This window comes from Engraulis encrasicolus, chromosome 10, assembly GCF_034702125.1.
Source record: "Engraulis encrasicolus isolate BLACKSEA-1 chromosome 10, IST_EnEncr_1.0, whole genome shotgun sequence".
Classification (NCBI taxonomy): Eukaryota; Metazoa; Chordata; class Actinopteri; order Clupeiformes; family Engraulidae; genus Engraulis; species Engraulis encrasicolus.
The window spans coordinates 31,292,891-31,305,390 of NC_085866.1; the positions used below are offsets into that span (position 1 = coordinate 31,292,891).

Consider the following 12,500-nt stretch of genomic DNA (forward strand, 5'->3'; position numbering starts at 1 on the left):
ACTGGGACCACAAACAGGCCCGGGAATTTTTGGCATAGACCAGCCCCTCACCCCTACCCCCATACTACAATTATGATGGGCTCAGTCCACTATATTAAGGATGTACCAACCCTATCTAAATTGTGGGCTTATCTGTAGGGGAAAATTTTTAGCAAACAAACTGTTGGCCCACCGGGAAAATGCTCTGTATGCCAGATGACCAGTTCAGCCCTGCCTGATATCAACATTGCAATCTGTGTCTGAAAAACACCAACCACTGAAATGGAATTGTGTTTCCCATTTCTGCATTCCTCCTGGAGACGAGGACAGAGATCAATGCTGGCTGTCACGGGTGAGTACTGTTTCCAATTAGGTCGTGTTTCACCACACAGTGAATTACACAGTGCTCATTCAGTGCAGCACACAATACATTTCACAGGGTACATTAAGCTCAGGTGTTACACTCAGCACTTCTTAGATTAAGTAGACACTGTATTAAATAACACTGAAATGATGCATGCCCCTGCTACACTGTAAAACATTGCAAGCAAGTTAAACGTAAAAAAGTTACCCTGCTGCCTTAAGTTTGTAAATTAATTCAACTCATGGTTTAACTTAACTCAAGGCTTTCTCAAGTTGAGTTAATTTACATACTTAAGGCTGGAGGGCAAGTTACTTTTTAAGAACTTGCTCTGTTTACGCCCTGATGAAGACCCAGTGCGGGCTGAAACCGGTTGGCGTTTCTTTGTAACAATGCCCATGGATTAATAAAGGGTTTTTAAGGACAATCCTTGTCGGCCTGTGGAGTTGCCTGAAGTCGGCCCTAGTGCCAACGCGCTCTAAATGAAAGGACTTTAGTCTTCTTACTTCAAGAGCACCCATAGTTTGGAGTTTACTAAGTTGGAGAGCAAGAGCGCTCAGTCAACCTTTTCTGCTTGTACTTTTTAAAAACATTTGTTTAACTGGGGGTGCATTCCCTTGAAATGACACTACAGTGATGTAGGCCTGCTATACTTCATGCTGGACCCAGATCAGTGGTGCCTGGTCCACGTCTGCCTGGGTGGAGACCAGCACAAATTGCACAGCAGCATATGAGTGACTGAGTGCTGTTTTGCATTAGATTAGGGCCTGCACTACTGATGTACTGAGATCAGTGTTGCTGACAGTGCCGTCACTTGGGCTACAGTACCTGGGAAGCATCCAGCCCAGCCCAGCCCAGCACAGATGATACAGCAGGTGGGAGAGTGCTGTTTTGCATTAGGTTGCTGTGCTGGGATCAGTTCTGACAAAGCCATCGGAGAACAAACCAGCCCGGCAGAGTTGAGACCAATACAGCACAGCACAGATGACACAGCATATCAGCTAGTGCAGTTTTTGCATTACAGTAAGGCCTGCAATACTGCCGTACCAGTGTTTCCCGCAGCGCTTTCTTGGTGAGGCGGCTGAGAGGTTGTCCCGTCGGTTATGACAATTCACCCTGAACTGGAAATGCTCTCAGAGAAAACGGGCTCTGTATTGTTTATGTTGCAAGCTAACAAGGATATATTCCAGTAGACGTGGTTAAGTTGTGAGAGGAATGGAGTTCGGTTTTGCTAATATTTCAGGTAAGCAATTATGCACAGTTGTCTGTTGCCACCTGTCGCGTGCTTATCTACCCAAAGCACCAGAAACGCGAGCTGTGTAAAGTGGTTTAACCCTCATTCATGCGTGTCAGAAACACCCTGTACAATTACTTTCCAGTAACATAAATAGTTGGGGAAACGGCAAGCAAGCTATAGAGCGTAGGGGTAGTTGAACTTGTTAGCCAAGAACAGCAGAGTTGAGACCAGCCTTGCATAGCACAGGTGACAGCATCAGAGCAAGTGATGTTTTGCATTAGGGTGCTGTACTGAGATCAGTGTTGCTGGCAATGCCATCGCTTGTCCATCTGGGAAGCAGGAAGCCAAGCACAGCGCAGCTCAGATGACACAGCATAAGAGGGAGAGATGTTTCGCATTAGGTTGCTGTGCTGAGATCAGTCCTGACAAAGCCATCTGAGAACAAACCAGCCTGGCAGAGTTGAGACCAGCACAGCCCAGCACAGATGACACAGCGGGCACACACACGCATGCAGACACGCACCCGCACCCGCACCCGCACACACCATCCCGACAACACACACACACTAGGCCCACAGTACATGCTGCAGAAGAACACACAAACACACACGCGTGCACGCAAGCACGCAAGCACGCAAGCACACACACACACACACACACACACACACACACACACACACACACACACACACACACACACACACACACACACACACACACACACACACACACACACACACACACACACACAGCACACACACACACACTCAGATCAGAGGGATGAGATTAAATCGTTCTTTGACTCAGCATCCACAAAGGGTTCCTGATTAAATCTCCAATTGGGTAAACATGTTTCATATTATTTTTGTTTTGCATGATTAAAATGCATAACAAAATCCCTCTTAGCCTCTTTTTAAATGCTACATTATTCCTTGCCTCCAGTCTGCATTAAAGCCTGTCAATATGTTCATCGCCTACTCTGTAACCACTTAAGGCAGCACTACCTCTCGTTTCATAGCCCCATAATGCATGCCGTTCCACCTGTGGAACGCTGTCATAGACATTGAAAAGTTAACTATGATAGTACTACACTTCTACGACAAAGCACAGGGCCTTAAGTAGCTTAACTTGTTTGTTGCCATTCTGGTAACAGCAAATTTACCAGGTTAAACGTCTTAATCTGGCATCTTTTTCGGCTGCATCCTTTTGCATCCTTATGTGACTACTGTACATCAACATGTCATTAGTGTACATTTTAGGGAGCGCTACCTCTCATTTCATAGACCCATAATGCATGCCATTGCACCAGTGGAATGCTGCAATAGTCATTGAAAAGTGAACTACCGTCGTATTACACTACCATAGTATTCCTGTACCATGACATAACACAGGGCATTTACAGTAACACAGGGCACTACGACTTGGTCATTGCCATTCTGGTAAAACTTCTAACACTCTGTCTTACCAAGTTCGACGTCTTAACACTGCATCCTTTTTGGCTGCATCCTTTTGCAACTACAATACATCCTTATGTGATTACACCATCATGTACAAGAGACTGTGTCCAGCAAAAACAGACAAAAAGAGTAACAGTGGAAACGTCTTAGGTAGAAAGTCATGTGGTTAAATGTATCCTGTGTCCAGCAAAAAGACAAAAAACTGTGGATACAGTCTAGACAGGCTTGCTCTCGGTCCAAGCACAGACCATCTATAAAAACGGAATGGGTGAAGGACTGCTGATGAAGAATCATTACTGACAGGCCTTTGGAAACGTGTCCATGAAGATTCTCATTCATCCATTCAGGTCTATCTTAGTCAAAAGAATTCAGTTGAACGTTATCTCCCACATCCATCAGAATCAGAACAAACAAAAAATGTCTCTCGGTGGAAGATGAAACGTTCTTCCAGCTAATTCTTTTGCTCACAACCTAATTCTTCTTGGACACTATTTTTCAGGTTCCTTTCTCGGTGTATCTACAAACTACCTGCACCAAAAGGTAACATTATGCAATTACACTGTGAGTATCTATAACACCGGCCCTTAACCTAATCCAATATTGTTTTGCAATTATACAATAATACATAATGCTATATTCACTGTTACACTGTTAATACTTGATGGATGGGAATATGAAGTCCTAGATGTTTAACATGTGCTTGCTTGAATGACGAAGACCAACCTACTTATGCTGCATGCACATGCACACCCGCATGCACTATGCATTCATGCACACACACACATGCACATGTGCACGCATGCACGTACGCACGGACGCACGCAGAGTCGCACACACACACTTGCACACACACACACACACACACACACACACACACACACACACACACACACACACACACACACACACACACACACACACACACACACACACACACACACACACACACACACACACACACACACACACACACACACACACACACACACACTAGTGCACACATGCACACACATTGAGTGTTTAATTCCTGGAAAGCTTGGGGAGTCATTCAAGTTGGCCAGACAAGTGGAGAGAAGTAGCGGTGACTTCAGGAAATTCACTCTTTTCACACTAGCATGACTCTCTCCTTCTCTTTCCACTGCACTCAGCACTCTCTTTCACATACCACAAGCTTTTCCTTGGCTTTGGCCGTCTGTCTGTCATTTACTTGATGACATGAGTGCTGACAAGTGTGTGTGTGTATGTGTGTGTGTGTGTGTGTGTGTGTGTGTGTGTGTGTGTGTGTGTGTGTGTGTGTGTGTGTTTGTGTGTGTGGGTGTGTGTGTGTGTGTGTGTGTGTGTGTGTGTGTGCGCGTGCGAGTACGTGTGTGTGTGTGTGTGTGTGTGTGTGTGTGTGTGTGTGTGTGTGTGTGTGTGTGTGTGTGTGTGCGCGCGTAGGAAACTTTGAGTAGGTTAAGTGGGTGAATGAGTTTCTTTGAGTGTATGATGGTGCCTGTGGTATACTAACTCTATGGTGGTGACACAGCATCACCCGTAACATTATTATAACACTTTATAATAATGTCTGCTTAGTAAAGACTTAGTCAATAATTTACTAATGATGAACGAAACATTAACAAATGTTTTTATCATTAACTAAGTTTTATAAAATATCTACAAATAATATACTCAAGATTTTACATACCTTACAAAAGAGTATTTTATTCATTTACAAGCAATTTGTAAATGTTTGACAAATACAATATATTAACATAACATTTCCTAGTCATTTATAAACATTTGTTAACATTTCCTAGTCATTTACAAACATTTGTTAATGTTTTGTTCATCAATAGTTAATTATTTATTAAGTCATTAAAATGCTTTTTTGCATCCATTATTAAAAAGTGTTACCCATCACCCTGAGCTACAGTAAATGGTAAAGTGTAGAGGAGGGTGGCACACTCAGCCAAGGGGAAAACTTCAGCAGATAATCATAGTGCATTATGACTACACTCATAACGCTTCATGATGGAGTATATCAACAGTCATGAATAAGTATAAATCTAGCTTATAAGGCATTTTAAATCTTAAGGTGTTTTGAGTGCTCGTGAATGGTTATAAACTACACGCAGTGAAGGGGCTTATAATACATTATAACTGCACTATGATCATGATGCGCATTATAAGTTGTTATAAATGCGCTCATAACGCGCTATAGATATGGGCTTCATAGAAAGTGTTACCAAAAATACTTGAGGCGAAAGGTGGGGAAGAACTGCACATGGCACACTGCTCGCAACAGAGTACATTTATTGAAGATGGCAAAGTTCATGCAACAAAAGATCTATGATCAGAAAGCTGCCTTCTTTCATAAATTCAGTCTTTTGCCAACAGTATCCTAATCCTATCCACCATTTGTCCTGTCTCAGATGGTAGCCATGCTGAACCACAGGCCCTGTGCAGATTCGCATCTCTTTCATCCAGTTCGTGTTATGAACAGAATTTGGTTGTAAACAACTGGACTTTGCTTGATGAAGACACTGTTTATATCTGGACCAGGCCATGCTGCTCAAAATAGTTTAATCGGTAGCACTTTACAATAACCTTCCGCTATAAACAGTTAATAAACAGTTAGCAAACAGTTAGCAAACAGTTAACTATTAGTTAACTAAAGGTTTACTATACATTTATAGGTGTATACTAAACACTTACAAAGTTTTAAAATATATTTATTAGTCCTTCAGTAACACTTAATAGAACATAATTATAAGTTACTTAATATATTATTAAAAATACTTTTATGATTAATTAACTAACATATAAACAGTAACTTAAGCATAACAAGTGACTTATAAACTGTTAACTAATTATTACTTAATATATTATAATTATTAGTTGTAGTTTACAATTTATAGTTCAATATTAACTAAGTACTTATTATTTAATCATTAATATATTGTAATTAAATGTTTTTTAAGTGTTAATATTAACTAAACTATTGTTAATTACTTATAAATCATTTAATAATAATTATGTATAGTATTTATTAATGTATTACTAATGTTTAAAATTCAGTATGGGGAACCTTATGGTGAAGTTGGTTGAGCTTTATTAATGTATAACTAATGTTTAAAATTCTGCATTGAGAACCTTATTGTTAAGTTGGTTGAGCTTTACTAATGTTTAACTAATGTTTAAAATCCAGTATGGGGAACCTTATGGTGAAGTTGGTTGAGTTTTATTAATGTATAACTAATGTTTAAAATTCTGCATTGAGAACCTTATTGTGAAGTTGGTTGAGCTTTACTAATGTTTAAAATTCAGTATGGGGAACCTTATGGTGAAGTTGGTTGAGCTTAATTAATATATAACTAATGTTTAAAATTCAGCATGGGGAACCTTATGGTGAAGTTGGTTGAGCTTAATTAATATATAACTAATGTTTAAAATTCAGTATGGGGAACCTTATGGTGAAGTTGGTTGAGCTTAATTAATATATAACTAATATTTAACATTCAGAATGGGGAACCTTATGGTGAAGTTGGTTGAGATTAGTTAATATGTAACATTAAAGTGATACTGTCCCATTTTTGGACATAAGCTCATATTACACCTCCCCTTGGATCAAGTTATTGAGTTTTACCTTTCCCTTATTTTTTGTTTTACCTGTACTTCTTGTCGTTCTCTGAGTACGGCAGTGCAAATTTTATCTCCAAGCTAGCAGTTAACATTGAGTTCTGAGACCAGCTAGCCGCCAGCTGGTCTCATAGGACTCAATGTTAACTGCTAGCATGGAGGTAAAATTTGCACTGCCATACTAGAACGGTTGACCATACAGGAGGAGAAAGGTAAAGCTCAATAATTTAACTCAAGGGGATGTGTAATATGAGCCTATTTCCAGAAATTGGACAGTATCACTAGAAATGATCACAGTACAAATGATTTTCACTTGGTCTCAAGAAATACATTTTCACACTGTTAGAAAGAGAGAAAAGAATTATCAATGATGTTAAACTGTTGTTACCCACTACTGAGTATGGTACACGTCAATGGTAGGCCAGGATCAATGGGCTACAGAATGTGACACTAGGCTTTGGGTAGAGTGAAAAAGATACCAATTAAAAGACAACATACAATATGTTTCTACAACATTTTCACCATTTATATTAGAGCAGGTCAAATCAAAAACCCCAGCACGCTACAAAACAGAGAACTTGCCAGGGTCACAACACACATTTCCCAGATCAAATTCCCTTACAATACAAAAATAATTTCTAACATAAAAATGTAGCCTCAACACAAAACATTAAGTTTCTGTCCTTTTATGTCCTTATTAGATCCACGGAGGCGAGCGCAAGCCGACAAGAGCAGTAATTCAAGAGAGTTGGTCGCTTCACTCCAAAAATGTCCTTTGGAGGATTAAAGTGACGTCCCGTGAATTGAAATAATCCAAAACAAGAAGGAAAGGATATCGGAAGCAAAATGAACGGGGAAAACCATAATGTTCGTGTCAAATGTCCATCTTGCATAAATAATAATAATTATTATTTATTTATCATTATAAATAATCATGTATCCATAGAAAATATTGTATGCAACCCTAATGAAGAATGACATTCTTAAATACAAACATAGGATATAGGGAAAAATGGGCATTAACAAAATGAAATAAAAACATCACAAGTAAGAGATTGAAAAGTTTAAATATTTACAATTACCCCCCCCCCCAAAAAGGTTTGAACATTTAAAAAAAAAAAAAAATTGAATTGTCCTTCAAAAATTGGAAATAGTCCTTTAAATCCTCAAAAGAGACGATGTAGAGAGTTCCTTTAAGTTGTTCAAAAAGAAAAATAGCTCCTTTCAAACAGTTCAGTTCAAGGCGTTGAAGTCAGTCATAGTCAGTGATGTGACACGAGCAGGCCACAATCCTACCAAATATGCCATGCGCAATGTAGAACAGGATCACATTCGAATGAGTGGGTGGCTCGCCATCTAGTAGTCGACGAATCCTCAGCAGAATCCAGATCCAGCTCAAAAACTTCACCTATGTGAACATATGTCATCAGTTAAGTTTGGTTTATTTGAGAGGGACAGACACATCATGTAGCCTAGGCTGTAGAGCAGCATAACAGAAAAGCATCATAGCAGTTACAGCCGTAAGCTACACACCCAGGACAATGTTGAATTCCTATCAAATATCATCAGTTTAAACTTAAAGTTGTGCAACATTTAAAATCAATCTTCTCAAAAGAAAAGCTATGCAAACTGCAAACCTGCAAACACTTTGTTCCTACTGCATTGCATACCATTCAGTTAAATAACCATTATCAAGTAAACAGGGTGAATACATAGTGTACTGAAATTGAGGTAACCTTGCAATTATACATGGGCCCGTACAGTGTTCAACACAATGTTATGAGGAGGGGCAAGACACTGGCAGCCAAACATGTGAGATAAGTTTTTGACCGTCAGCGGTTTCCAACAATCAGAGGTGGAGTTGTGCACAGCTAGGTTCGCGCAGTCAGGTTATAAACAACATTTAGAACCCATAGGCCTAGAGAATTACACCTTGCACGCAATGGGTGCGTGATCACAGCATGTGAAATACAGTCTGCTTACTCCGAACTCATTTCAACCAGCCAACATCAAACTTAAGTATTAACAAAACAAAATACAAATTGCAGGTTTCACCTGAAGTATTTGGCAGTGATAGACAATATAAGACTTAGGTTACAACAGTATGGGGAAAAATAGACAAGTTGCCTTACCAAGACCATTGAAACAGAAGAAATACTCGATGGAATACTCCATGGAATCCATACTGAAAAAGAAACACAAAGGACAGGAGAGTCATAACATACACAGGGCAGCCGTGGCCTAGTGGTGAGGCAGCCGTGGCCTAGTGATAAGAGAGTTGGTCTTTCAATCTGGGGGTTGCAGGTTCGAATCCCTCTGACCCCTCCCTACATCTCCATGGCTGAAGTGCCCTTGAAAAGGCACCTAAACCCACATTACTCCAGGGACTGTAAACAATACCCTGACATATAATAACTAAGTCGCTTTGAATAAAATGAAAGTGTCAGCTAAGTGAAATGTAATGCAATGTAATGACATCACAGTTTGAAATCATTGGCTCATGACTCAGGAGTACATGATCAATGCAAACAAATATATCTCCAGCACATGCATTAAGTTTTTTGTCTAAAGTAAAATGTATTCCATGGCAAACTATTATCAGTTTTTTTTTTGTAAAGAGGCTTGGTTAACACATGCCAGTTGAATTATGACTGAACAAACTAACCACGGTATGCGAATGATGATTCTCCTCTTTGGCTTCTCTGAAGTCCAGGCGAACAAAGTTGGCAGGCACAGCATCCTTTATTAGCGTTGTCATACCACGGGTGACCTTAACAAAGCATTGCTTCTCAACGTGCTCAGATCAAACCTCGGTCTCAGCGTTGATCTGTAACCATAAATACCAGCATGTATTTTAGTTCGTTAGCAAAACAACTTCATTTTGGCGCAAGTATGCTACTGGTTCTGGTAACACATCTGGTAAGCCATCGGATCGCTTAACACAAAATTGAAAGCATAATTTTGAAATAGCGATCTGGAAATACCATATAAATGTAGCGTTGTGTAATTACACATTCATATATTTTTTAATTAGGCTTCATTAGGCTACATGAGTCATGACAAGTTTGGCGAGCTAGCTTATTTGTGCTAGCTAATGCGTATGATTGGACATAATTATGCATCTTACCTTGAAATATGGACCAGGATCCCTCTTGATGTGATTAATTCATTCACGCCGAAGTGCCTGCTCTTTGGCGAAACGGTGGAAAGTCTGTCCACGGTAGGATTTGTTTCTCTTTGAGGACGTGAGGCGCCAAACAGCTGGTGTGCAGCCGGGTGTACCCCTGAAGTGTACCCCTCAACGTCTTTAGAAAGTTCCGGGTGAATAAGGCGAATTGAAACAAAACAAATACTCGATGAAAGGAAGCCTCTAGTCTTCGAAACTTACATCATTCACAGAGCTGGACGCTCCGTACTCCAAAAGGAAACTTAAACTTCATAAAAAACGAAATATTTTCTTTTAATTGTTTCTAGCTCCAAAGAAAATTCGACTGGCTCGGCAGACTGAAGTGAACGGCTCCAAGGGAAGCCACAGCCGGTTTCAAAATAAAAGTCCCAAATCGTAATTGTCACAGTAAAGGTTCTGCTATATCAAATTCATTTAAGTCATGTTTTTAACAATAACAACCCATCATTAATTCATTGTTTCACCAAAATTACCTCTATTTATTATCCCATTTTACTGTGTATGCTTTTTATAAACTATTTATTTTACATTTTCAATAGGCATTTGTCGACTGGGTTGCAGATGAAATAGGCTATCAAACAACTAGAACAGCATACAATAAATAAACAGAGGAAAGATATCAACCTAATCAGCTGATTTATTTTATTTATTTCAATGACTTGAAAATAGAAGACAGTTCAGTGCAATAGAAACTTTAACTTAAAGGTGCAATTATATTTACCAATATAAAACGTAAGATTGTTTATGACTGAAAACTCAAAATTGGGAAGGTCCACTTTTTTGTGTATTAATGTAATAAACATTAAAACCACTGCTAAAACAAAATATTTGGCCACCAGCCTTGAACCACAAGAGTACAACAGTAGGTGCCATCCCATTGCCAACTAGGCCCTCATAGGCCTATTTACACAAGAGGAGAAGAGAAAATAGAGAGGGAAAGAAGAGCATGATAATAGAATGGAGGAAGAAAGGAGATATGGGTGAGGAGGAGTGAATGGCAGAGAGGAGTTGTTCTCTTTCTCTTGCGCACACAGTCTTCTCTCTGTCCACCCTCTTTCTGTCTCTCCCCTCCCCTCCCCTCCCCTCCCCTCTCCTCTCCTCTCCTCTCCTCTCCTCTCCTCTCCTCTCCCCTCTCTCCTCCTCTCTTCTCCCCTCTCCTCTCTTCCCCTCCCCTCTCCTCTCCTCTCCTCTCCTCTCCTCTCCTCTCCTCTCCTCTCCTCTGCCCTGTCCTCCCCTCCCCTCCCCTCCCCTCTCCTCTCCCCCCTCCCATCTCCTCTCCCCTACTCTCCACCTCCTCTCCTCTCCACTCTCGTCTTCTCTCCTCCCTCTACTCTACCCTCTCCTCTCCCTTCCTCTCCTCTCCTCTCCCCTCCTCTCCTCTCCTCTCCCCTCCTATCCTCTCCCCTCCCCTCCTCTCCTCTCCCATCCTCTCATCTCCTCTCCTCTCCTCTCTCCTCTCCTCTCCTCTCCTCTCCTCTCCTCTCCCCTCCTCTCCCCTCCCCTCTCCTCTCCTCTCCCATCCCCTCTCCTCTCCTCTCCTATCCCCCCCTCTCCTCTCTTCTCCTGTCCTCTCCTCTTTTTTCCTCTTCCCTGTTCTCCTCTCATCTCCTCTCCTCTCCTCTCCTATCCCCTCCTCTCCTCTCCTCTTTTTTCCCCTGCCCTGTTCTCCTCCTCTCCTCTCCTCTCCTCCTTTATAATTTGTAAACTACAACTAATAATTATAATATATTAAGTAATAATTAGTTAACAGTTTATAAGTCACTTCTTGTGATTAAGTTACTGTTGATATGTTATTTAATTAATTAATTAAAGTATTTTAATAATATATTAAGTAACTTCTTATTATGTTCTATTAAGTGTTACGGAAGGACTAATAAATATATTTTAAATGATTTATAAGTAATTAACAATAGTTTAGTTAATATTAACACTTAAAAATTATTTCATTACAATGTATTAATAATTAAATAATAAGTACTTAGTTAATATTGAATTATAAATTGTAAACTACAACTAATAATTATAATATATTAAGTAATAATTAGTTAACAGTTTATAAGTCACTTGTTATGCTTAAGTTACTGTTGATATGCTAATTAATTAATCATAAAAGTAGTTTTAATAATATATTAAGTAACTTATTATTATGTTCTATTAAGTGTTACGGAAGGACTAATAAATATATTTTTAAAACTTTGTAAGTGTTTAGTATACACCTATAAATGTATAGTAAACCTTTAGTTAACTAATAGTTAACTGTTTCCTAACTGTTTGCTAACTGTTTATTAACTGTTTATAGCGGAAGGTTATTGTAAAGTGCTACCGTTTAATCAAATAAGACATGGCCTCTGTTATGTATTTGCTGTTACCAGACTGAGTCGTAATGTATTCCTAAAGACTCTGTGTAATGATGTAGCAGTGTGGTAATATGGTTCTAAAGTCTTTCCAACAACTATTACACAACACTTGAAAACACAACACTGCAGATTACGTCGCGAGTGACAGCTCTACGTGTTACAATCTCGTATGGTCAATGCTCAACAAATCTACTGACAGCATTTGAATCATTGGGGCAGATCTGCGACCGATACCAAAAATCAGTGGATCATTATGGGCAGAAATCCACGTTCGGTGTCATCGCAGTCTGACACCTGTGGAACA

The 12,500-nt window shown here is 39.8% G+C and overlaps 1 protein-coding gene and 1 long non-coding RNA gene across 3 annotated transcripts in view; both read right to left on the reverse strand.

Moving 5' to 3' along the window:
• The window catches only part of arhgef25a (Rho guanine nucleotide exchange factor (GEF) 25a), a 208,951-nt gene that overhangs the window by 19,971 nt on the left and 176,480 nt on the right, over nucleotides 1-12,500 (reverse strand). The window lies entirely within an intron of this gene.
• LOC134456190 (uncharacterized) lies at nucleotides 8,779-9,888 on the reverse strand. Its single transcript, XR_010036251.1, has 3 exons — nucleotides 9,780-9,888; nucleotides 9,318-9,479; nucleotides 8,779-8,837 (listed from the first exon to the last, which is right to left on the reverse strand). It is a non-coding gene; the product is annotated as an uncharacterized LOC134456190 (long non-coding RNA).